This window comes from Cydia amplana, chromosome 4 (assembly GCF_948474715.1).
Source record: "Cydia amplana chromosome 4, ilCydAmpl1.1, whole genome shotgun sequence".
Classification (NCBI taxonomy): Eukaryota; Metazoa; Arthropoda; class Insecta; order Lepidoptera; family Tortricidae; genus Cydia; species Cydia amplana.
In genome coordinates this window covers 22,244,676-22,270,118 of record NC_086072.1, presented here as the reverse complement: position 1 = coordinate 22,270,118, position 25,443 = coordinate 22,244,676, and the positions used below count along the sequence as shown (strand labels likewise).

At 36.6% G+C, this 25,443-nt stretch overlaps 2 non-coding genes across 2 annotated transcripts; one reads left to right on the top strand and one right to left on the bottom strand.

The window, feature by feature from the left end:
- Nucleotides 1–1,554: 1,554 nt before the first annotated feature.
- On the bottom strand, nt 1,555–1,626 carry Trnah-gug (transfer RNA histidin (anticodon GUG)). Its single transcript has one exon. It is a non-coding gene; the product is annotated as a tRNA-His (tRNA).
- Nucleotides 1,627–2,709: 1,083 nt separating this feature from the next.
- Trnah-gug (transfer RNA histidin (anticodon GUG)) lies at nt 2,710–2,781 on the top strand. Its single transcript has one exon. It is a non-coding gene; the product is annotated as a tRNA-His (tRNA).
- Nucleotides 2,782–25,443: the final 22,662 nt, after the last annotated feature.

Here is a 25,443-nt window from a genome sequence, read left to right as displayed (position 1 = left end):
GTCATATCACCCGCACCGACACAACCGGCGCTCATTTTATTACACTACGCCATAGTCTAACTAAACTGTTAGTTCATCCAGTATTTTGAGTCTAAGTTACGGATTGAGACGTATTGTTTTGAGACTTTTGAGAACGTTTAAAAATATTTTCCTTATTGTAGCAACATACTAGACTAGACCGTCTCATGAAACTTGTGATTTGGAAAACCTACGTCCCTTTTTATAAAAGTGACCTAACTTCATACATATTAAATAAACCCTAACGCAATGACACCACCAGTTTAAGAACTACGGTGTTACAAATACAACATAGCGGTCAAACTTATTCCACACCTTCAAAACTTTCTTAAAACAGGCCCCAATACCGATATTTAATCAAACACAAATCTTTCAATCCAGGAGCTAAAATCAATTGGTAAACGTGAATATTTATAGCTTGCATTCCGAACTCGTACATACCGGTACGAGTAGGCATGATTGAGAATTTGTAGCATAGCTTTTGCATCGCTATATATTCTATTTTATCCTTTTTGCAGTCGGTTTTCTATGGATGAAATAACTTCACAGGTCGTGTTAAAAAAAATACATAAGTATGACATTACTTGAGTTACTTACATATATACTCTCATACTTTGGTTATACTTAAGTATTTCTGATGGAGAGTACCTTAGGGTGCCAAAACTCCCAAGGATACATAATGTTGGCTGTGCGGGGCCTACATTTGTCTCTTAACCTGTCAACAGAATAAATCCTTACTTTCATAGGGTCGGTATGTCGGTAACGAACTTGAGTTGCTGGACTTGCAGGCTAAATAGACTGCGGTGCCCGTTTATAAGTAGTTCCGCCCTACGCTAGTTTGTCATCGTTGCGGTATAAAAAATATGATAAAAGTAGGTACTGGTTATTCCGTATATTTGACAGTGGCAGTAAAGATAGCTCCACGGCTACAGTAGGCCGCTTATTATCTCGGAGTTTTCATGAAATATGCTAACTTTGTCCAATGTGCGCTGGGTTCTTCTGGCGCCTTCATATTTTCGTCTAGACATTTTTTTTCCTTTTGTTTCTTATTATGCAAGGTACTTTTTCGTTATGTTTCATTATGAAAGTAAGGTTGCGCCTTAAAGCTTTGTATTCGCTTAGTTCAGTTATTCTTCTGTAAGCTTTATTTTACTTTTAATATAAGTACTATAATGAAGTATACCTAATGGCGCTGGCGGTCTTAAAACGAGTCGAGCCGTTTTCTAAAAATCGAGAAAAGTTTAAATTAATGTTAATGAAGTAATAAAAGCACTAAAAGAGAAGCATTTAGTAATACTAGCATATTTTTAGCAACTATAAGTAATGATTTTATAAGGCTAAGCGTATATAGCACAGAGATGCAGGCGACGCAGTTCCACGCAGCGCAGGGCAGAGCAAAGTTTGTAAAGTATGGAACGTCCCTCGTCCTTGCGTCGCACGCCGCACCGTGCGTAGCTAACGGACGTTCCGTACTTTACAAAATCTTGCTCTAGAAAATAGCAAAAACGAAGCTCCGCCGCGACAGTGTATCATCACTGCCGTGACCAGGATTCGAACCTGGGTTACTACGGCCACAACGTAGGGTCCTAACCACTAGACGATCACGGCTGTCGGAGCTGTGGTGGTACCGTCGAAAAACCCAACTGCTTTCTGACTTAAAACGACTTGTCAAATAAAAACGTTATTTATTTTCATTGAATTAGCGTACAGATTGGTTCGTTATAGTTTTTAGTAAGTTGCGCGTAAATTGGAGCACTTTCACTCTCGTTGTCTAAGCGCAGCACTTGCGCAGTGCAGTGGCCAGCATGCGCGGGCGCGGACCACTTAGAACCCTGTCACACTTTAACGAGATATGGCTAACTTGATGAATTTGCATTTTTTATGAATACTATAATACTTAGTTTAAATTATAAAATTATTTATTTATATATTTTATGACCCAATGATAACTGATTTACTAAAGTATTTAAGGTATGATCAATTCATCAACATTTTTCATTCAATGATCATTTACTATTTTACTATTAATTCACGCTATTTTTTCGTAAAAATGTCCTATAATATTAACAGGTCATCTTTACACAGATCTCCCTAGTCCCACAGTCGATAAAGCATGTGTTGTGGGGACGACGATATAAATGTATGTATGTATTATTAAATATTTAAGTATTTTTAAGTATATCTATACTTATAATTATAAGTACTAACAAACTCAAGAACAAATATTTGTAGTACACAAATAAAATGCCGTCACAAGGATCCGAACCCGGGACCTCCTTGGTAGGCAGGGTCCCTAATTAAAGGCCTTTGTAACCTAGTCGTATAAGGAGGCCGTCAAAATGATACCGAATGTAAAAGTGCTCCGGCTCAGAATATCTCCACGTAACGTATATCACCGTGTCGTGACAGCCGTTTGAGCCGTTGCACTCTTTATGTAAATTCACGGGCATTCAGTAGGGATCTAGGGATACAATGGTTGCAGTTTCATCGTCTACCGTGTTATGTTTTACTCTCGCACTTATTAATTGTTAGACCGTGACTAACACGCCAGTCGATAAAAGCGCAACCATCATTGACCCGCAGCACTTGCAATAAGATTTTTTGTCATTGACTGCGTTGCATAATGATTTAAAAAGTGCTCTCGTTGTGAATGCGATGGTTATTTTCGCAGTGTCCGGCACAGCTCCGACAGCCGTGATCGTCTAGTGGTTAGGACCCTACGTTGTGGCCGTAGTAACCCAGGTTCGAATCCTGGTCACGGCAGTGATGGTACACTGTAACGGCGGAGCGTCGTTTTTGCTATTTTCTAGTGCAAGATTTTCACACGTTCTAAGAATTCTTGCAATTAATTGCGGAAATTATTGGAGGTTGCATATTATGTACTGGCACAATATGTTGTAAACCTATTACTGTCTAAACTCGAATGTAATGTCAATGTCTTGAATATAAAATATATTGTTTCTACCCACAACTAGCCTTGACTATCTGTTCCACTTATTCTGCTGTAAACCAAGAGTATGGTTCTTTTGATAGAAATCTGCTCCATCACGCTTATCAACTCAAGTTCATTAAAATTTAACAAATCAGGCAAATATAAGTCAACGTAGAAGACGTAGCCTAACCGCAAGTCATTTAAAAACTTTTGATTTTTTACAGAGAATCAGTTAACGAAAGAACAACTTTAACTTGTAGGTTTTTTTTATTAATAGCCTTTATTGCTGAGAATAAATATAATTTACAGATTAAGAACACTTTTTATGGATGTATAGGTGAACCAGGATCTATTGAGGGTGCGCCATGTTACGGAAATCTGTTGGTACTAATTTCTAGCAATGGCAACAATTTTAATAATAGACAACATCTACCCTCTATGATAGTTGTCAATATTAACAATGTAAACATTGCTTTGTCTAGTTTCGTGTGAATTATTATTAGACTGCAATAATCATGCCGAAAGTTTTAGATTTTACAAAGAAAAAAGTTGTAAATAGTGTATATAGTTATTTATTGGAAAAAAAACGTGCGCGAGAGAAATTTCTTCCATTAGAAAACATAACGAAATTAGCATCTGAATTGACGGGTAAGTTTCAAACTTATAGACAAATGTCACTATAGTCAGGTCGTCACGATTTGGTTGATGTCTTAATGACTGAAGAATATTTAGATCCCGATTTTGAGTATAATGTTGAGAACGAGTCAAATTCCTTGATGACTGAAGAATATTTAGATCCCGATTTCAACTATGCTGATTAGAACATATTTGGTACGTTAAATAATTTTATTTGTAAAATTATCTTTATAAATTCTTACTTATACCTAACTCTTGCGTTACTTATTGACTTTACGCTATTCATTTTATCTAAATCGAGTCAGCTATTTAAGCGTAAAAACCGAAGAAATATCCAAACATCAAACTTCGCACTTATTAAAGTTGTCGGAATAAAACAAAAATCATCTGCCAATTTCCATTGTCCCCACTATACAAATTGTTGCTATATAAAATTCAAAACGAGCGCCCTCTTGACAATACTCCCAAAGTTCTGGTTTACCTATAAAGTCTGAAATAATCGCTTTCAATTTCAATTAATAGTTTATCACACATCAGTTTTCCTGGTTTAGTGTCCAGCGTGTTTTGTGACACCTCTTCTCGAGAGCCTCTTCCAGCTTCTTCATTTCTTCCTGTCGATAGCTTTTTAGGGTTCCGTAGCCAAATGGAAAAAAACGGAACCCTTATAGATTCGTCATGTCTGTCTGTCTGTCTGTCCGTCTGTCCGTCTGTCCGTCTGTCTGTCCGTCCGTATGTCACAGCCACTTTTCTCCGAAACTATAAGAACTATACTGTTGAAACTTGGTAAGTAGATGTATTCTGTAAACCGCATTAAGATTTTCACACAAAAATAGAAAAAAAACAATAAATTTTTGGGGTTCCCCATACTTCGAACTGAAACTCAAAAATTTTTTTTTCATCAAACCCATACGTGTGGGGTATCTATGGATAGGTCTTCAAAAATGATATTGAGGTTTCTAATATCATTTTCTTCTAAACTGAATAGTTTGCGCGAGAGACACTTCCAAAGTGGTAAAATGTGTGTCCCCCCCCCTGTAACTTCTAAAATAAGAGAATGATAAAACTAAAAAAAATATATGATGTACATTACCATGTAAACTTCCACCGAAAATTGGTTTAAACGAGATCTAGTAAGTATTTTTTTTTATACGTCATAAATCGCCTAAATACGGAACCCTTCATGGGCGAGTCCGACTCGCACTTGGCCGCTTTTTTGTTTTGATATCTTCTCCCCATCTTTTAAATTGGTGCCTTGCTGCCTTTTACCATCTTGTGGGAACCACTCTGTTATTATTTTCGGCCATTTTGTCATGAAGCTATTCCTTGTCATAAATCGATTAGTTAAACTATTCTAGATTAAAGGGATTATTATACAGGAGGATCCATAAGCCGATTACAAAACTATCCCTCCAAAGGGACAGATCGCAATCATTTGAATGATCAAACAAGTTCCTTCAACCTATTGATGTATCACGGCAGGATGCGGCCCCTTTCGGTCACGGCACCCGACAAAGGGATGACTTATATTTATCGGAGTACCTACTTACGGCTAGTTAAGACTCGAGTTCTTTAAGTCCTCTCCATTAAGACTTGACTCAGTGTTTGCTTTCCTTTTGGGAGTCGGTTTTTAGGGTTCCGTAGCCAAATGGCAAAAAACGGAACCCTTATAGATTCGTCATGTCTGTCTGTCTGTCTGTCCGTCTGTCCGTCTGTCTGTCCGTCCGTATGTCACAGCCACTTTTCTCCGAAACTATAAGAACTATACTGTTGAAACTTGGTAAATAGATGTATTCTGTGAACCGCATTAAGATTTTCACACAAAAATAGAAAAAAAACAATAAATTTTTGGGGTTCCCCATACTTCGAACTGAAACTCAAAAATTTTTTTTTCATCAAACCCATACGTGTGGGGTATCTATGGATAGGTCTTCAAAAATGATATTGAGGTTTCTAATATCATTTTTTTCTAAACTGAATAGTTTGCGCGAGAGACACTTCCAAAGTGGTAAAATGTGTGTCCCCCCCCCTGTAACTTCTAAAATAAGAGAATGATAAAACTAAAAAAAATATATGATGTAGATTACCATGTAAACTTTCACCGAAAATTGGTTTGAGCGAGATCTAGTAAGTAGTTTTTTTTTTATACGTCATAAATCGCCTAAATACGGAACCCTTCATGGGCGAGCCCGACTCGCACTTGGCCGCTTTTTCTTTTTTTTAGTCACTAGGAGCTTTAAACTCCCAAATATGAGTAGGTTTTCTACAAAAATGTTGTAAACTTCCCTCGTACCTAATTAAAAATGTAATAAGCTAGCATCCAACCCGGCGTATTGTCTACTATATACTCCTAAACTCGCAGCCTAAACCAATATTGTAAATAATTTCCCGCGGCAGCCATCAGGGGAGGGGATTAAACTTCGTCCCGGATTACAAGTACCTAATGAAAATATTGCCTAATGGGCTTCATGATAAATTAAAAGGGACACTGTAGGTAGTGTAGGGGACGGAAGAGTGGCATTACATATTTATCAAAAGAGAGTGATATAATACATTTTAACTCAGTTTTTGTTTACTCGTTGGATATAAGTATACACGGAAAAACCATAATTAGATATATTATGGTTTTTAATATATCTTATACCTTTAAACGAGCAATTCTTGTTTATTTATTTATTTATACAGGGTGCCGTTTCCGAGATCACCGAAATATATATATATATATATGCCATTTGAGTCGTGATCAGTAATATTTTTTCTAACTTCATAAACAACGAGCAATTTAATGCCCCTACTCTTACTAAAATCAGACAAGATTTTTTTTATTTTTTGGCATTTATTTTACTTTTATAAGTGGATGTAGGATATTACAACGGCTTATTAAGATATATAAATTAGTAAATTGAATCGCCTCTTTGAATCGGAAATGTCATTGACATCAATTTTGTCATTTGTCCCAGTTAGAAATAAAATTTACTTAATTTTTCATTTGAAATATCTTACAAAGCTGTTTAAATACCACATTGCCACTTGTAAAAATAAAATAAATGACAAAAAATGAAAAAAAAAAGTTAAAAAAATCTTGTCTGATTTTAGTAAGAGTAGGGACATTAAATTGCTCGTTGTTTATGGAGTTAGAAAAAATATTACTGATCACGACTCAAATGGCATATATATATATTTCGGGGATCTCGGAAACGGCTCTAACGATTTCGATGAAATTTGGTACATTCGTCACTTTCGCTGGCAGTCTTTGGTATTCGTTGGCCATATTTGTTGATTGTCTTTTTCCCAGTGTGGTTATCAATTTCATCATCCCTTTCCTCCCGTGGGTGTCAGAAGTAGAAGTTACCAAAGTTTTTATCAGTCTAAAACTATCTAAGTAGCCATACTGCCGTGCCCTGATCTAAGACTAGGCACGGCACGACGGAGAAACCCCGTGTCCCCGTTTTGGACTAATCTCCCCTACATGTGTAATGTTTAGGGTACTTTTAATTAATATTTTAAGTAAAAGGATCATTGTTTATGGAATCAAAACACAAAACAAGACAAATAGTGAATGGGACGAATATCGAATGGGACAAATATCGAACGAGACGAATATTTAACGGAGCCTAAACAAGAAAAATACGAAATTAGAATAAGATCAAATACGATAGGACGAATAACGAATGAGACTAAAGAAAGAAATTGATTAACATCGAACATGCCCAAAGAAGATGGTGACGAATACCGGAATGAGTCGGAATAAGAAAAAGGCAAACAACAAAATATAACCAAAGACGACAAAGATCACCGATGAACTTGACGAATGTAGAATGGGTGACGAAAGCAGAATAGGACTAATTTAAGAACTTGACAGAAAACAAATGGGACGACCCAAGATGATACCGGTGAGATATATAACAACATTTTTATGAAGTTGTTGCAGCGCATAATTTTTCTTGAGAGCTTCCTGCGGGACTTGGTCGATATGTGTAAGTGTAAGATTGTCAGAGTCACACGTAGCAGGTACCTACCCACCGCTGAAAAGTCGCTTAAAATCCATTACTTAGTTTAAAATAAGAGAGTAACTTGGATTGGCGGGTTCGTGTGAGTTGCATTAATAATTAATCTCATAAATGAATCGTCCGATCGCGCTAGTGCAAGGCAGTCACGTTATTCTTAACTCCTACGATTTTTAATTAGCAACAGTAGAAAATATACTTATTATAGTTGCAAGTTTATACAATTTTAAAGCCAGTGAAACAAGGAATACGGTGCAAAAAATCGCATTAAATAAATCACAATGGTTTAGAAGATATGACGAAAACCATTTTAAATATTTTTAAATCAACGTCTTTTGCATTCACAAACAAGCGGCCCGGAGCGGCGCAGCGGCAGCGAGCGGTGAGTCATCCTAAACCAGTAGTCGCGCGATAACGTGCAAGGACGCTGACACATGAGCGTAGTGGACACACTAACACAAGAGTATTTTGGACAAAAACAAATTATTAAAATGAATTGTTTTGCGTGTGGTGATAAGGTTGACCATTTGGAATTACTTCAATGTGTTACATGCAAAAGGGGGCATCATTATGGCTGCGTAAATATTACGACAGCATTCTTCAGAGAAAACGATAGAGACTTAAAAAACAGTTGGCACTGCCCTTCATGTACCAATATTACACGCAGAAAAAACAATGACAGTACACCGGTCAGGAGGCATTATGAAGTCGACTTAAATGACACTACTATGTCGATAGATTATGTTCCAGGTGTACAGGATCTGCCTACAATGCATTCGTCGCAACAACCTCAGGGACAAAACGACGTAATTACTTTGGAGAGTATAAGTCAACTTTTAGACTCCAAGCTGAAAAACGCTACCGCAAACATAATAAAGAATACGACAAGTGTGATACAGAGCGAAATAAATAACGCAATATTTAAACTTAAAGAAGAAATGAGACTAGAATTTAATATCATTACAGCCGAACAAGATACATTAAAAAAAAGGTTGCACGATAGTAACTTAAAAATCGAAGCTTTGGATAAGGAAAATAAAACCCTGCAAAAGGAATTGACGGAAGTTAACCAACGTTTAGACTCGTTTAAAATATCAGATAATGATTGCAACGAAAATAATAAAAAGATCGTTATTTACGGTATGGAGGAACACTATCGGGAAACTGAGAGCGATCTACAACACCGAGTGACTAATCTTTTTTGGGATATACTGGATATGAATTTGCAAGGATCCATTGAAGAACTTCGGCGAATCGGGAAAAGAGGACAGCGGCGGCCGTTAGTTGTTGAATTATTGAGTAAAAGAATGACCAAGTATATTCTCGATCACAAAGACTATTTCAGAACAACAGGTATATCAGTATCAGCATTCTTGAGCAAGCAATCCCTTCAAGATAGGAAACATTTACGAGAAAAATTAATTGAAGCAAGACAAGAGGGGAATCACGCCATTATAAGAAATAATAGACTGTTGATTAATGGAAAAGAATATATACCATCAGCGAAGAATGCAATAAATAATGCCACGAGTGATTTATACCAGGAACCTAACATTAGTAATAATACCACGAGAGATTCACAACAAAGTCCAGATGTCACCTCACAAGAACAAACTGTTGAAGATGGATTTAATTTTCGTCGTCAATGAATTTGAAAACCAGCATCTAATTAAAAGTTTATCCACATCAAATATGAAATGTTTATCTATATTCCACTTAAATATTAACAGGTTACGAAATAAAGTGCTAAATCTTGAAGTTTTTATACAAACTGAAGTTAAAGAAAAACCAGCGTTTATTTGTATTACAGAAACATGGTTAAAACCGGAAGAAACAGTTAACATATCAGGTTACAAAACTATAGCAAACTACAGCAGAACAAGCAATCAAGGAGGTGGTTGTATCATTTTTGCCAGAAATGACATATCTGTAAACTGTAAAGTGTTGAACGTTGAACAATATTGCAAGGAAAAGGTATTTGAAGTATGTTGCATATCCGTAGAATTAGCAAAAACACAACGAATCTACATAAGTACAGTATATAGAAGTCCGAATAGCGAAATCAAAAGCTTTTTTAACCATTTAGAATCATTTTTACAAAATAATAATAAATATAATTCGGTCATATGTGGAGATTTCAATATTGATTTAAAGGAAAGGACAAATATAGCAACTGATTTTTTACAAATTTTTTTAGAGCATAATTTAAGACCTACAATATATGAATATACTCGAATTACAGACACATCTAAGACAATCGTTGACAATATATTTTCGTCCGTGAGTGATCAAGTTGAACCACATGTAGTTCCATGTAGTTTTTCAGACCATGATGCGCAACTGGTCATTTTTCCTGACGAAATGATTACGGGGTTAAAGGATATAAAATATCAATATAAAAGGGAGTACAGTAATTCAGCCTTACAAAACTTTAAAAGAGATCTAGATACCGTCTGTTGGGATCAAATATATGAAATTAACAATTGTGAACATAAATTAACAATATTATATGACATTATTTACTATTTACTTAATAAGCACTGCCCTCTCAAGAAAGTCAAAATACATTATCCTAAAAAAAACTGGCTAACACGTGGAATAAAGATATCTTGTAGAAAAAAGAGGCTATTACTAATAAGAAAACGTAAGAATAAAGGTAATTTGCAGTTTAATGAATACTATAAGAATTACACACATACATTAAAGAAAACTTTGTCCATAGCGAAATCATTAGAAGTTAAACGTACTATCAAAAATGCTAAGTGTAAAAGTAAAGCTATATGGAAAATTGTTAATGAAAATACAGGCAAAACGGTAACATCAAATACAGTAACAATAAATTTACATGAAAACAATGTAATAATCAAGGATCCTAAAACTGTTGGAGATATATTTAATGACTTTTTCGTAAACACTGGGGGTAGAACAGGCATAACTGATGTAAAAAGCGATGTGCACATGAAGCTTTTACGTAAGCATAAAATAAACAATATGCATTCAATGTATATGAAACCAATTGATGAAGTGGAGATAGTCAAAATAGCCAAGTTATTGAAAAATACGAATTCTTGTGGCCCGGATGATATTTGCACTAAATTAGTAAAAACAAACATTCAAACTCTTTGTAATCCTTTATGTGATATATTTAATTCATGTATAGATAATGCAATGTTTCCCTTTCAATTTAAAAGAGCAAAAATAATTCCATTGCATAAAAAGCATAGTAAAACAGACAAAAATAATTACCGACCTATTTCACTTTTATCTGTTATATCTAAAATTCTCGAAAAAGCGATTGCGTCTAGGTTGATAGAACATTTCAACAAAAACAATTATTTCTGTCCCGAACAGTTTGGTTTTAGACAAAATCGCAATGCCATATCAGCTGTTACAGATTTAGTACTAGAAGTCCTACGAGGTCTTAATCGGAACAACAAATGTGCTGGGATTTTCTGTGATCTCAGTAAGGCATTTGATTGTGTCAGTCACTCTATACTTATTGATAAATTACAATATTATGGAATCAGAGGATCCGTTCTAAAATTGCTTACGTCGTACCTGAAAAATAGAACTCAGTATGTTCAAATTAAAAGTATGAATAATTCTGGATGCGTTCAATATGTTGACTCGGAGTACAAACAAGTTTACTGCGGTGTTCCACAAGGATCGGTATTGGGCCCGTTGCTGTTTATTATCTTTATGAATGATCTTCCATGTAATATATCGTCTGGTAAAGCATACCTCTATGCAGACGACACCAGTATAATAATACAAAATAATGACATTGCCTCACTCGAAGCTGATACAAATCTTACTTGGACACAATTGTTACACTGGTTTCAAAGTAATGGTCTCAAAATGAATTTAGATAAAACCAACTACATAACTTTTTGCAGACATACAAACAGCATTTCCTATGAGCTTCCACTACCTATTTCAAGAGTGGAAAACACAAAATTTCTCGGTATTGAATTAGACAATCAATTGCGCTGGTCAAACCAAATAGATGTCCTAAGAAAAAGACTAGCTAGTGCTGGTTATGCGTTAAGAAACATATCCAAGATTTTGAATCCAACAGACCTGAGGGTAGTTTATTTTGCACATTTTGAGAGCATTCTAAGATATGGTCTGGAGGTATGGGGCAACAGTGTTCTAATAAATACCATCTTAATATTACAAAAGAAAGCTGTAAGATGTATTGATAAAGCTAAGCCCCTGGAACACTGTCGCCCACTTTTTGTTAAACATAAAATAATGACCGTTATTTCATTATACATTTTCTTGGTTAGCATATTTATTTTCAAAAACAAATCCAATTACCAGTGTAAATTCAATAACAGATTGCATGCCTTAAGAAATAACAACGATATTATATTACCAAAATCAAATAATTATATACATTTTAAAAGAAGTGTTGAGTACAATGGAATCAAAATTTATAATTTTTTAAGTAGTGACATAAAACAGTGCAATAATTTAAATGAATTCACAAAAAGGCTAAAATGTTATTTACTAAACAGACCTTATTACTCCTTGCAGGAATATTTCGAGAAATTGTATGACTAATAATAATGTTTTATTTAAATTTGTAATTTTGTATAATAATAATTTTCTTAGCTTCCGAATTATCGAATTATTAGTTATAGAAACTTAATGTTATCGTAAACTTAGGCTAAATGTATTACTTAGTGTAAGTTTTGCATGCCAAGTGAGGCAGAACATGCTTTCATGTAACCCATTTACTGACATGACAAATTGTACCATCTGTGTAATGTTCTAGCAAAATAAATGATTCTGAAATGATTCTGAAATACACTTTCGCAATAAGCGAGATCACTTTAGAAACACCATTAAAATGTCCACATTTTTTACTCACGAACAATTTTGCCAATTACAAGGAGTCACGGAAGCGCGCAAATGAACCAATCACATGCCTTCATCCGATCCACCAATCAAAGGAACAATATGAATGCTCGTAGCCATTTGTTCCAATTAGGCCACCAAACGAAGGAATTACAGCGGAAATAATACATGTGCATGGTATAATAATATACTCCGCCTGGTACTCTCTTCCGAGATTCGCGAATGACCTAACTGTCACTTGCCTACGTCATCATGCTGTTTACAGGTTCTCAAACTTTAAAATGTGGGAGAATTTTAACCAACGGTGAAAATTATTTTAACGGCATTAATTTTAAGTTATTCATGTAGAAACATAGTAAAATAAAACAAATCTATACTGCACTTTTCACTCCTACTCTTACAGTTCCGAATAGAGCAGCCAACCATTTTCGTAACAAAACATTAATTACCAAGCTTACGACGTGAAAAGTTTGGAAAACACTGCGACTGCTGACACTGAGCGAGAAGGAAATAACAATTAACACGCGTTCGACAAGGACGGTCGGTCAGGGACAAAATGGCGGATTGTCAAATGTGACAGCGCTATCCTGTGTTGCCAGTAGTGTAAACAGAATTACCCGAACGTCTGAAATTTCTTTCGTGAATCGGAAGATATTGCTAACGAATAATTAAAAATTACGTGTTATTGTAAAATTTAAGATAAAATACATATAAATGAAAATTATTAAATTATAAAGAAATAAATTAACTTATTAACCATAGATATAATGTACCCATGTAACATGTTATGTTGAAATAAAGTGGCAATGTTATTGTGACGTAGGCAAGTGACACTCTGGGAAGAGAAGACCATGTTTTATTAGACCATGATACATGTGTAAGCCAATTTTAGCATGGGTGTAGGTAATGATGTATTAAACAAGATACTAAAAGTACCGGGGGTGGGGGTGAAGCTAACGGGTAGGGGGCGGTTTTAAGGTCCCTTTTTATAGTTTTTCGTAAGTAACTCTTAAACGGTGGCCCGTAGCAAAAAATACGAGGGGCGGCTGAAAAGTTCGCGGCCTTAGAATAAAAATGAAAGAGAGTATTAAAATAAATGTTTTTATTTTTCAATATAGTCCCCATGGAGTGATAAGCACTTTTCGCTTCGAGCAAACAATGCTTTAATACCGCCGAAAAAATAATCTTTTTCCTTCGCTTCAAAATGGCTCTCTACCGCAGCCTTGATCTGATTGTCATCGGCAAACCGGCGACCACGTAAGTCTTTTTTCAAATTTGAAAAAAGAAAGTAGTCGCTCGGAGCCAGGTCTGGACTGTAGGGTGGATGAATGATTTCTCCAAAACCAGTGTCTTTTAGTGCCTGCCTAGCAACACGGGAAGTGTGAACTGGTGCGTTGTCCTGTAAAAACAACACTCCATGGCTAAGTTTCCCACGTGGCTTCTGGACGACTGCGTCACGTGCTTGAATCAATAAATTTGCATAATAATGACCGTTCATTGTGGTCCCTTTTGGCAAAAAATCAACTGATAAAACTCCTTCACTGTCCCAAAACACGGACGCCATAAGCTTCGAAGCTGACTTTTCCACTTTAAATTTCTTTGGTGCCCTCTCGCCCTTTTTTAACCAATGCATAGACTCTTGTTTTGATTATGGATCGTATTGGCGAACCCACGTTTCATCTACGGTTACGATTCGGTTGCAAATTTCGTCCAGATTCCCTTCAGCTAGATCCAAAAATTCTTTGCAACTTTTACGTCGCCGTTCTTTGTCAAGCGGTGTCAGCATTTTTGGTACCCAGCGCGCAGTTATTTTTTTCATGTGTAAACGACAAACGTTCATGTAAAATGTGTCCTACCCTTTCTTTACTAATTTTTAGTTCCTCCGCTATCTGCCAGATTTTAATTCTTCTGTCAGCCAGAACACATTTCTCCACTTTTTCAACATTTTCGTCAGTGACCACCGTGACAGGCCGCCCATGGCGGGGGTCATCTTCACAGCTCTCTCGTCCTTGTTGAAATAAACGAGGCCATTTTTTTTTTTTACAAGATACTTAATAACCGCGCGGTTTTCAAATTTGTCAAAATTTCCGCATTCGACAGACATTGTTAAGTATATCCGCGCACAGAACGAAAAACGATTTTTTTTTAAATGGCGGCAATATTTAAACTGCGAAAGAGGCGGGGGAAAAAGTAGCATAGTTTTTTTTATAAATCTTTATTTTTTTTCTAGCTTAGGCCGCGAATATTTCAGCCGCCCCTCGTATTCTTTCGCATAAGTAATCTACATAAAATTTTCTACAAAAAAGATTCAGTGCTATTTTTGGCTAGGATCAATCTTTTAAAATCTATTAAAGTGGGAAAGTTACGTATAATTTGTTCTAGGGTCGTTTTTTTTAGTTTTTCGTAAATAACTCGTAAACGGTAGCCCACAGCAAAAAATTATCTTTTACATAAATAACCTATTTGAGATTCCTTATAAAATAAATGCTACGTTTTTTCGCTAGGATCAATATAAAAAAAATATATTTAAAGGGGGAAAGGGTATACGCCTGACAAGCGTGGTTTAAATATTGATCCTAGAGAAAAAGATTGAATAACCTTTTTGTAGGAAATGTTATGTTAATTATTAATGTTATTGTGGTGATGATGATGATTGTACATATTTTATTACTAACAAATTTTGTAAATTCAGCTGTAAGCGCTGCTCGCCGTATGGACGGTCTAACGATTGGCCCTCGGCTGCAGCGCTGCAAGCCATGTATTGCACACGCCGCCCGCAGGCGCATTGAGTCCCTAGAGACGCATGGTTGTTATTCTTGCTGTCAATATAAAATATTTTATCCGCTAGTTTTGCTTTCGCTCTTTCTCCTTCCTAATTTTATTAATAGAAGTATTTTAAAGGCACGTTTACCTTCCACTTCTACATTATAAAACCTTTTTTGCTATTGGCTATCGTTTACGAGTTATTTACGAAATACTAAAAAAGGGGACCTTCGAATTAATATTCTCCCTTTAATATTGATCCTAGCGAAAAAAAGTAGCATTTATTTTATAAGAAATCTCAAATAGATTATTTACGTAAAAGATAATTTATTGCTGTGGGTTACCGTTTAAAAGTTATTTACGAAAAACTAAAAAAAAAACAACCTTAGAACAAATTATACGTCACTTTCTAACTTTAATATGTTTTAAAATATTGATTCTAACGAAAAAGTGTACTAAATCTTTTTTGTAGAAAATATTATGTACATTACTTATGTAGTAGAACATTTCTTGCTAGGGCCACCGTTTAAGAGTTATTTACGAAAATCTATAAAAAGGGACCTTAAAACCCCCCCTACCCGTTAGCTTCACCCCCACCCCCCGGTACTTTTAGTATCTTGTTTAATACACCATTACCTACACCACATGCTAAAATTGGCTTACACATGTATTATTTCCCCCGATTGGCAATTTTTGGTGTACTAAATGGGTAGATTCAGTTTTAACAATGTGATTACATCTAATTTTGATACGACCTTGACCGTGAGCACCAATCAGTTGTCAATTTCACAGTTGCATTACAGTTGCGGCGTCATTCTTACCGCCGCTGCGTCTGTCAATTTCCTTTATAAAATGAGTGACGGAATGAACGTTACCTATACATGTTTAATCGCTGCAGTAATGCGGCGCGGCGGCGAATGTAATGCATAGACATCACAACACTAGCCATGACTTCAGGAACGAATATCTGTTATCATCACACAAATAAATGCCCTCACCGGGATTCTAACTCAGGACCATCGGCCTCACAGGCAGAGTCACTACCGACTATGCCAGACCCGTCGTCATTCGTCAACATCGTGATTGTTCATATTTATAGGATTGTGATTATTCCCGCTCCCAGTTCAGATACGAATATCCAATTAGTAAAACGCAATGTAATATAATGTAATCGCGAAACAACAAAAGCGTTCAGATAACATTGGGTTGCGGAGATTCCTAATTCAAAATAAACATTAATTTAATTATGTGAACAATTAGGGCGATTGTGCACTACAAATACTACAATGAATTTTACTGTCCGGCAGTCCGAGTTTTTACGGTCCGATATGGCACGCCATTAAATGTATATAGTAGCTTGTGCACTAGACGTAATTTTACCGTCCGACATTTTACTTTTCCCCATTCCGGACAGTTTTTTTCCGGTCCGAGATGACAGCTATGAAAAACGTGTTTATATGCTTGTGCACTGCGTCTGGAATTAGTATTTTTCATGACCTGGCCGCTTTTGGGTTACCTCTCTTTTAGTAAAAAGACGGACAAGTGCACAAGCCAATCATCCGTTTTTTTCATGCCATATCGGACCATGAAAACTCGGACTGCCGGACAGTAAAATTCATTGTAGTGCACAATCGCCCTTAGGATTTTGTGTTAATCGCATGGACGGATGGGCGAATCATATAATGTATCGGTGGTTGGCAGCAGCCTTTAAACCAAAAGGTTTAACCCTTCATTTATGTGAAGGTGGCGGTCAATAATCGTAGGCAGGGGAACCCGGGGCATTATAGTCACCTGGGGTAATATATATGAGCACTCATTCTCCTGTCCCCATTAGCCCGCACACGCCATAGGCAGTAGCCTGGACTGACGTCTATCGGCCCTGCCTGTGGCCGTGCGGCAAGTGGCAATGGCAGCGTTAGGGCGGTTTCGCACTACGTCCGATCCGAATCAGATCCGAACACGTGAAAATATGGTCCGTTGTAGCCGTAGAACTATTTCTATGGTAAGTTACGCACTACATCCGATATCCGTCATCCGATTTCTTTCCGTCATTCTAGAATCTCTATTCCGGAGACGAATTTTGACGGACCGAAGTAGCCTCAGTATTATTTGTATGAACGCTCGCGCACTGCGTTCGAGTTAAAGCCGAGCTGCGTACGAGCAGAGGGACAGCGGGCGGGTGGTGTATGCGGCTGGGTGACGTGTAGCGGCAGGGTGCCACTAATATACAACCAAATAATGCTCAACCCAAGAATGTACAGATGGCAGTGCCGGATTTAGACATTTGCCGCCCGTAGGCTATGCAGATTTGCCGCCCCTATCCACTTCGCTTATAGCTTTTTAAAGTACTTTCCAATCAGAGGTCTTTAATTTTATAGTACAACACACCATAGCCATATTAAAATGCATATAAGTATTGCCAGAAGTTGACGTCGATTGAAAGGACTCATGATCAACGACGTGAACTCTGCTGTGGCTCCACGTAAAGTGCGTAACCAATATCCGAATATTTTTCATCCATATTTTCAGTCATTTTTCACGGGTTCGGATAGGACTAGTGCGTAAGCGAATATCCGAATTCGGTCCGAGTTAGATATATTTTCACGGGTTCAGATAGAACTAGTGCGTAAGCGAATATCCGAATTCGGTCCGAGTTAGACTTATATTTTCACGGGTTCGGATAGGATCCGAATTCGGTCCGAGTTTTCTAGACCCATATTTTATTTTACGTGTTCGGATCTGATTCGGATCGGACGTAATGCGAAACCGCCCTTAGCGCACGTATCTTAGGAATTAGAATCGATTTTACGAAAGTGCGAAATTTCATCTATATATTTTGGTGTGTCTCAACTGCAAAAGATTAAATATAACCCAAAGATAGGATTTAACGTTATTCCATCATTTCATGACCATGACATGACATGATCATTAGATTTCATTTTACCATCATTGCTTTTACAAATCAATCTTGACCAACGGAAAGGCCGCGGGCTTCAAGGCTTGGTCTCCGGGGGACCCTAATACGGGCCCCAGTGGCTCACGAGACAAATGAGCTGGCAAAACCTATTGCGATCCGCGTATTAAGTGAATTTGGTCTTGGCGGTGGCTCGGCGACCACCCCCTGTCGAATCCGTATTATAAAATAGTAGTCCGTGGACTCTTAAAGTGACATTCGGGTTGTAGAAAGATACTTCAGGTTTCAGCGACGATACGCGACTTTGTTACTGCATGGTTACTGCTGTTCTGTTTTCTTAATACCTCAGATAAAAAAAAATATAGTAAAAAGTTAGTAAAGAATAAACAACAATGTCAAATAAACCCTAACTTCTTGCTTTTATTTTTTATATTTCATTGACAATTTTTTAGTAAAAATAAATTTTTGACATTCTATTTAATCCCTCCGGCCATAATTTAAATCTTCATTTACTGTTTCAGTCAGAATACTCGTTACTGAATAAAAATACATTGTTACTAGGTATGCGAACCATAACTTGCACCACTCAACTGCATTCTAAAGTACATCATACTACCTACATACCTCTACAACAGTCCATGAAGGTAGAAATTAGACGCGCGCGCGTTATAAATGTTGTCTCGGATGCATCGCTGACCGCGGTCGCGCTCTCATACTAAACACAGAACTAAGCAGTGTAAGTGATCTGCCCTGGCTTGTCGACGTCATGTCGGCCGGGGATGCGTGAAATTGCTTTGGTTCATTTCAGTTTTCAGCCGAGCCTGAGTCGAACGTGGTCCTGATCGACTTCGGTTGAAGACAAGTTAATACAGAGATAATTAGGGCGATACAATGTTGACCTATATTTGGTACTTCATTGTCTTTGTTAATCAATGAGGTAAGTAGGTACTATTAAATAGAAACTTTGTGCAAATAATTGTCACTAGAATCTTTAGTCTCATATGATAGAGGTTCGGTAGGTACGAGTACCTATAGTAATGTCATGGTATAATAATATGGAGTATATTATAGCCTGGTACTCTCTTCCGAGATTCGCGAATGACCTAACTGACACAGGCCTACGTCATCATGCTGTTTACAGGTTCTCAAACTTTAAAATGTTGGAGAATTTTAACCAACGGTGAAAATTATTTTAACGACAATAATTTTAAGTTATTCATGTAGAAACATAGTAAAATAAAATAAATCTAATGTATTAAATTAAACTTTATTTATCTATACAAGACAAACGTTTGAAAAACTAATTCACAGTTAATCAATAAACGATGTTCGACACTTTAAGCAATTTTCGTTTTAATTTCTTCTGGAGTTGATTACTAACGATTTTTTAGGGTTCCGTACCCAAAGGGTAAAAAACGGGACCCTATTACTAAGACTTCGCTGTCCGTCCGTCCGTCCGTCCGTCCGTCCGTCCGTCCGTCCGTCCGTCCGTCCGTCCGTCCATCCGTCTGTCACCAGGCTATATCTCATGAACCGCAATAGCTAGACAGTTTAAATTTTCACAAATCATGTATGTCTGTTGCCGCTATAACAAAAAATACTAAAAATAAAATAAAATCAATATTTAAGGGGGCTCCCATACAACAAACACGATTTTTTTGCTCTATTTCTTGTTGATGGTGCGGAACCCTCCGTGCGCGAGTCCGACTCGCACTGGCCGGTTTTTTATTAATTTTTTTAGTCTTATTATTATTACCAAGCTTACGACGTGAAAAGTTTGGAAAACACTGCGACTGCTGACACTGAGCGAGAAGGAAATAACAATTAACACGCTATCCTGTGTTGCCAGTAGTGTAAACAGAATTACCCGAACGTCTGAAATTTCTTTCGTGAATCGGAAGATATTGCTAACGAATAATTAAAATTGACGTGTTATTCTTTTAAGATAAAATACAAAATAAATGATAAATGATAAAATTATAAAGAAATATTTTAACTTATTAACCATAGATATAATATACCCATGTAACATGTTATGTTGAAATAAAGTGGCAATGTTATTGTGACGTAGGCCTTTGTCACTCTGGGAAGAGAAGACCATGTTTTATTAGACCACGAGTAATGTTAAAATGTTACTTAATTACCTCAATTGAATATTTACATAATCTATAGACTTACCGAAAGGTTTAACCTGTCCATGTCAAGAAGAAATGACAAGCATAAACTGATTTTGTATAGCGCTAATAGCTTTCAATAGTTATTTGTACAACAAGAGATCAAAGTTTGATATTTCTTCGAGTGCTTATTTTGAGTCCCGTGCAAGCGAAAGATTCTATAATAGATTCACGAGCGTAGCGAGTGAATCTAATTTAGAATCTTGAGCGTAGTAAGGGACTCAAAAGCGCACGAGATGTAAATAACTTTGATCTCGTGTAGTACACAACATTTTTCACCTCAGCAGTGAGAACATATTAGAGAACCCGAAAAATGTATTCCTTCTTCATCACTTACCTCTATTCACTCATGTTTTCTTAAGATATACCAACAATTAAATTTTCACCTCAGCAGCTCGAACAAGGGTACTTTGCTACTTAAAAACAGTGAGCAAAATCGGATTTTGCTCACTGAGTGAGCAAAATCGCATTTAGCTCATTTTGACCCACTCAGTGAGCAAAATGCGATTTTGCTCACTGTTTTTAAGTAGCAAAGTACCCTTGTTCGAGCTGCTGAGGTGAAAATTTCATTTTTTTTAAATTAGTACACAGTTTGGTCGACATTGTGACCAGCGACTGCTTTTTTTGGGAGAAGATTGCAAAGTAACTTTTTACGTTGGATTGAAATTAGACTTTTTTTAATACTACGTCGGTGGTAAACAAGCATATAGCCCGCTTGATGGAAAGCACGTCTCCGTAGCCTATAGACGCCTGCAACTCTAGCCCGCCCGCTCCGCCTGGCTGAATTAAGGGGACGGTATATGACGTTTTCGATTTAGAGCTCACTTTGTGCAATCAATTTGTTCAAGAAATGTTTAATAACTGCATTAAATTATACGTAAATTTGTTCACGAAGAAGCCGTGTACCGGCTCTTCACGGCATAATATTTTTTATTTGCTGTAATTCTCTACAAATCGACACTAAAAGTATCCAAAAATCAAAATATGGAGTTCCGTTTGAGCAACACGCATTACAGTTTTGCCTTTAACAGTAATTGAGTTGTTGTGTGATTTTGAAAGCTAGATAACTAAACTAACAAATTATTATCTACTTATATTTTTACTCACAAATACAACACAGAAATTCAATCCCAAATGTAAACTTTCGTACAATTTCCATACATTGACGACATCACTCAAAATTCTTCTTCGAGTCAGATGGCCGCTGGCCTTGGATCGAAGCAGACGTGTACTTCGTCGTAGCTCGTTTTTGACATTATTTAGACATTTCATCATATACGCATACGAAAATGTATACCAGTAGATAAATTGTATTTCAAAAAATAGGGTAAATTAATTTATTTAAAATTTGATTTGTTGTTATTTACAGGTCGTAACGATCGAAAACAGCAGTAAACTATCCTAAAACAATACGATTACAATTGAATTTAAGTAACTTGTTCCTTCAAAACCCGCTTAAAATGAAAAAAGTTTAAAGACTCGTTTTACTGATTGGGATTGATTTTCATTATGCTGGTATCAATTTTGCGTCATTAAAAAAAAGTATATGACTTCTGTACGTCAATGACATTTGATGTCAATTGTAATCTTGTATTTACGTTAGAGAATATTATATATTCATTTAAATATTACTTACCTATTAATACGAAGCGTAATTCGTTTAATACCTGAAAGTCTTAGTGTCTACACCTACTTTGTTGCCGTTCGTTCCGTCTATATGTGTGCGATTACGTGCTGTTCTCAATAATCAAGAAACAAGCCATAATCTTCAAGAATAAAATAACAGCAAGACCAGCATTTAGTACTAACTAGTTTTTGCGGATTTGGAGACAAGAGATGAAGCTTACAGGCTAATACCGCTGCGGTCTGGTTATTGTTATGTGTATATATCGAGTATTATATAAATTTACTATAAAATAACAATGTTTTATTTCAATGACATTATGTGCGTAGGTATGTATGTTTCGGTGATTATAAGAATTTTGTCCACACAATAATTGTGCAAAGCAGAGACTGCATCATGCTTTCTTTACGGTATAAGCGGTATGGTACCGTTATTATTTATCAATACCGGTTCGTTTTGAAGGTAAAACTATACCGGTTGAAATACAAAGTACGGTACCGGTATAAAATTACAGCAGGGACAACCATTTTTATAGGTGTACAGTCAGCTGCAGAGAAAAGGTACGACCAGATAGATAATTGTATGCAGGGGTGGTACCTTTTCTCTGCAGCTAGCTCTACCTAAACCATCATTGACCGAGCGTTGGCGAAGGTCTCCGTTTCAACTTGGGCAAAAATGCTTTCGTATGTCCGAATTCTTCTCCTTTGCATATCACATTTCTCAACTGATTCTCGTGAAAATTCGGTAGTCCGATATAATTATTCGGTTTCTTTTTTTTTTAACAATTTAAAATAGGCAGAAATTGTCATAAAGGACTTAAGCGCCAGTAGGGTCTGTGACACTTAAGATCACTGCGATTATTAGGTACTTACTGGCCCCTATTTCACCACGACCACGGTGACAGGTGCGACAGTTGTCGACATCACTGTTGCTGACGTCACAGGCCTCCATAGGCTACGGTAACCGCTTACCATCGGACGGGCGATGTGCTTGTTTGCCACCAACATTTTAATAAATAAATAAACTCCATTATATTGCCACTAAAAAATTCTTATTTTGCGAAGCTAATGACAATTGTCACAAGAAACACGGCAACTGTATCGAAATTGCGACACAGAACTCATTTCCTGTCAAGACTTACCGAAAATTCTTTGAAAAATCTTGTGACAATTGTCACAAGATTTTTTTGCGAGAGAAATGTCTGTTTTATCCGATATAATAAAGTTTTTTTTTAATAATAGGTACAATGACGGTGGCAAACACGAATACGGCCCGCCCGATGGTAAGCGGTAACTGTATTATTAAATTGTACAACGGGACTTAATCGCGTATCTAAGTTTTAAGATTTACCTCCGACGTTTCGAGGACGGCGTTGTCCCCGTGGTCTCGGAGAAGACTGGCTTAAGTTGACATCAGCATCTTCTAACCGCGCGAGTTTTTCGAACTACCCGCACTTGGTCTTGTTTATCCGCTTGAACGTTTTGCGGTTCCGTTGTACAATTTAATAATGTGTAAAAATCGTGAAAGTTTAAATCAGTGTTAGCGGTAACTGTAGTCCATGGATGCCTATGGCGTCAATAACAGCGATGTTTTGTCGTACCTGTCACCGTGGTGAAATAGGGGCCAGATTACGCCGCGCCGCGTGGAACGTGAGGTGCATTGGGGTAAATGCATACCATTCACTCAAGGAAAATAATCTCCCTTATAAGATCACTCGTGTGTCTGCCATTTTGTTAAAGCCAATTTTCACCGTAACTACTGGACTAGTTCAATTGAAATTTAGTACACATATGTCAAGTAAGGAAGTAGTAAGTCGGTGATCCGAAGATGAGTAACGTAAATAAATGAACTTTTAACTTTGCGGCGATTTTTGGTATCATGTGACATATCAGATATAATACATAATTATAAGTAGGTGAGCAAAAATGTACCATAACCTAACTCAGAATTGTATTACATAAATACATATACAAAAAATAGTTCAACGCCAAAAGATTAATGGAAGACCTATGTCCTATAATAGGTGAGTTGGTCTTAAACAAAAAATATGCAATAAAAATGTGTAACTGTGGAACCCATAGTGAATCCTACTCGTACATGATCGGTTTTTATATTATGTACCTATAAGATATTTTCTACTTTATACTTTATAAGTGTACCTACATAATATTTACTTATAAGCAGTTGTCACGTAAAATATTTGTAGATTTTTTTGGAAGTATGTGTCACATCATCATCATCTTCCTCGCGTTGTCCCGGCATTTTGACACGGCTCATGGAAGCCTGGGGTCCGCTTGGCAATTAATCCCATAAATTGGCGTGGGCACTAATTTTTATGAAAGCGACTGCCATCTGACCTTCCAACCCATAGGGGGTAAACTAGGCTCTTATTGGGATTAGTCCGGTTTTCTCACGATGTTTTCCTTCACCGAAAAGCGACTGGTAAATATCAAATGATATTTCGTACATAAGTTCCGAAAAACTCATTGGTACGAGCCGGAATTGCAATTCGCACGCTCCAGCGATTTTTTTGAAGTATGTATAGCACAAAAAAAATATTTAGAAATGTAACATTTAAGGTAGGTAATTAAAATACGGTATAAACATTATTGGAGAAGACTTGGAGGAAGTGTCATAGGGATCTACATTCGATGCGTGAAAAACAAGTTCTTTTGTCTAATTATAATCCATCGGCAATCACGCGAGCGCATAAAACGAAAATCATTTTTTTTTCACTCCCTAAAACTCCCTTAACCTAATAACAGTAAAACAAAAAATAAAATATAGAGGGTTACCAACCAGCCAAAGAATTATAAGTAGATATGTGCACTTATCCCAACGCACCTCACGTTCTACTCTGCACGGGGTTCATTGCCGCTCCTACCGCCGTAAGTAACTATCAACACCTACATTATCAAGGCTACGATCGAAGATAATCGCTTCAGCACTGAAATAATACCGGTGGAATACCGGTATAATATTTTTTATTTTAATTGTATTATTTTAATAGTGAAACAAAAGGGGTACATTAGCCAACACTGTTTCCATATATTTTCAAATTTTATTTTGTCCGCTTTAATTAAATTTTGCACCCTGCCGGAACTTTATTTATTTAAATTCTCATTTAATTGATTTTGAGCCTTATGAAAAGTCGTATAGAGTAGTAAATAAAATTTTACATCTGACTTAATGACATCTGGTTTTATTCGGTTTAACTTTAGAAAACGCGTATCTCGACAAAGCCATAATGTAGAAAATTGTCAACAACCAAATGAATTATTAGAATTTAAATACGTCACGTGTGACATGAACAGACAAGGAAAGCAAGATTAAATGTATTGTTTCTCTTTCTTCTTTCAATGGAACGCTTTTCCTAAAAGGAGGCCACTAAACTCAAAACGCTATCTTAAAAAAAACTTGATGGGTCAGTGACCTGTCCCAGTAAAGTGAGGTAGTGTGCGTGAAGTGCGCTTGTGTGTGAAATGGGGTAAATTGACAGAATCTGAAAATTTACC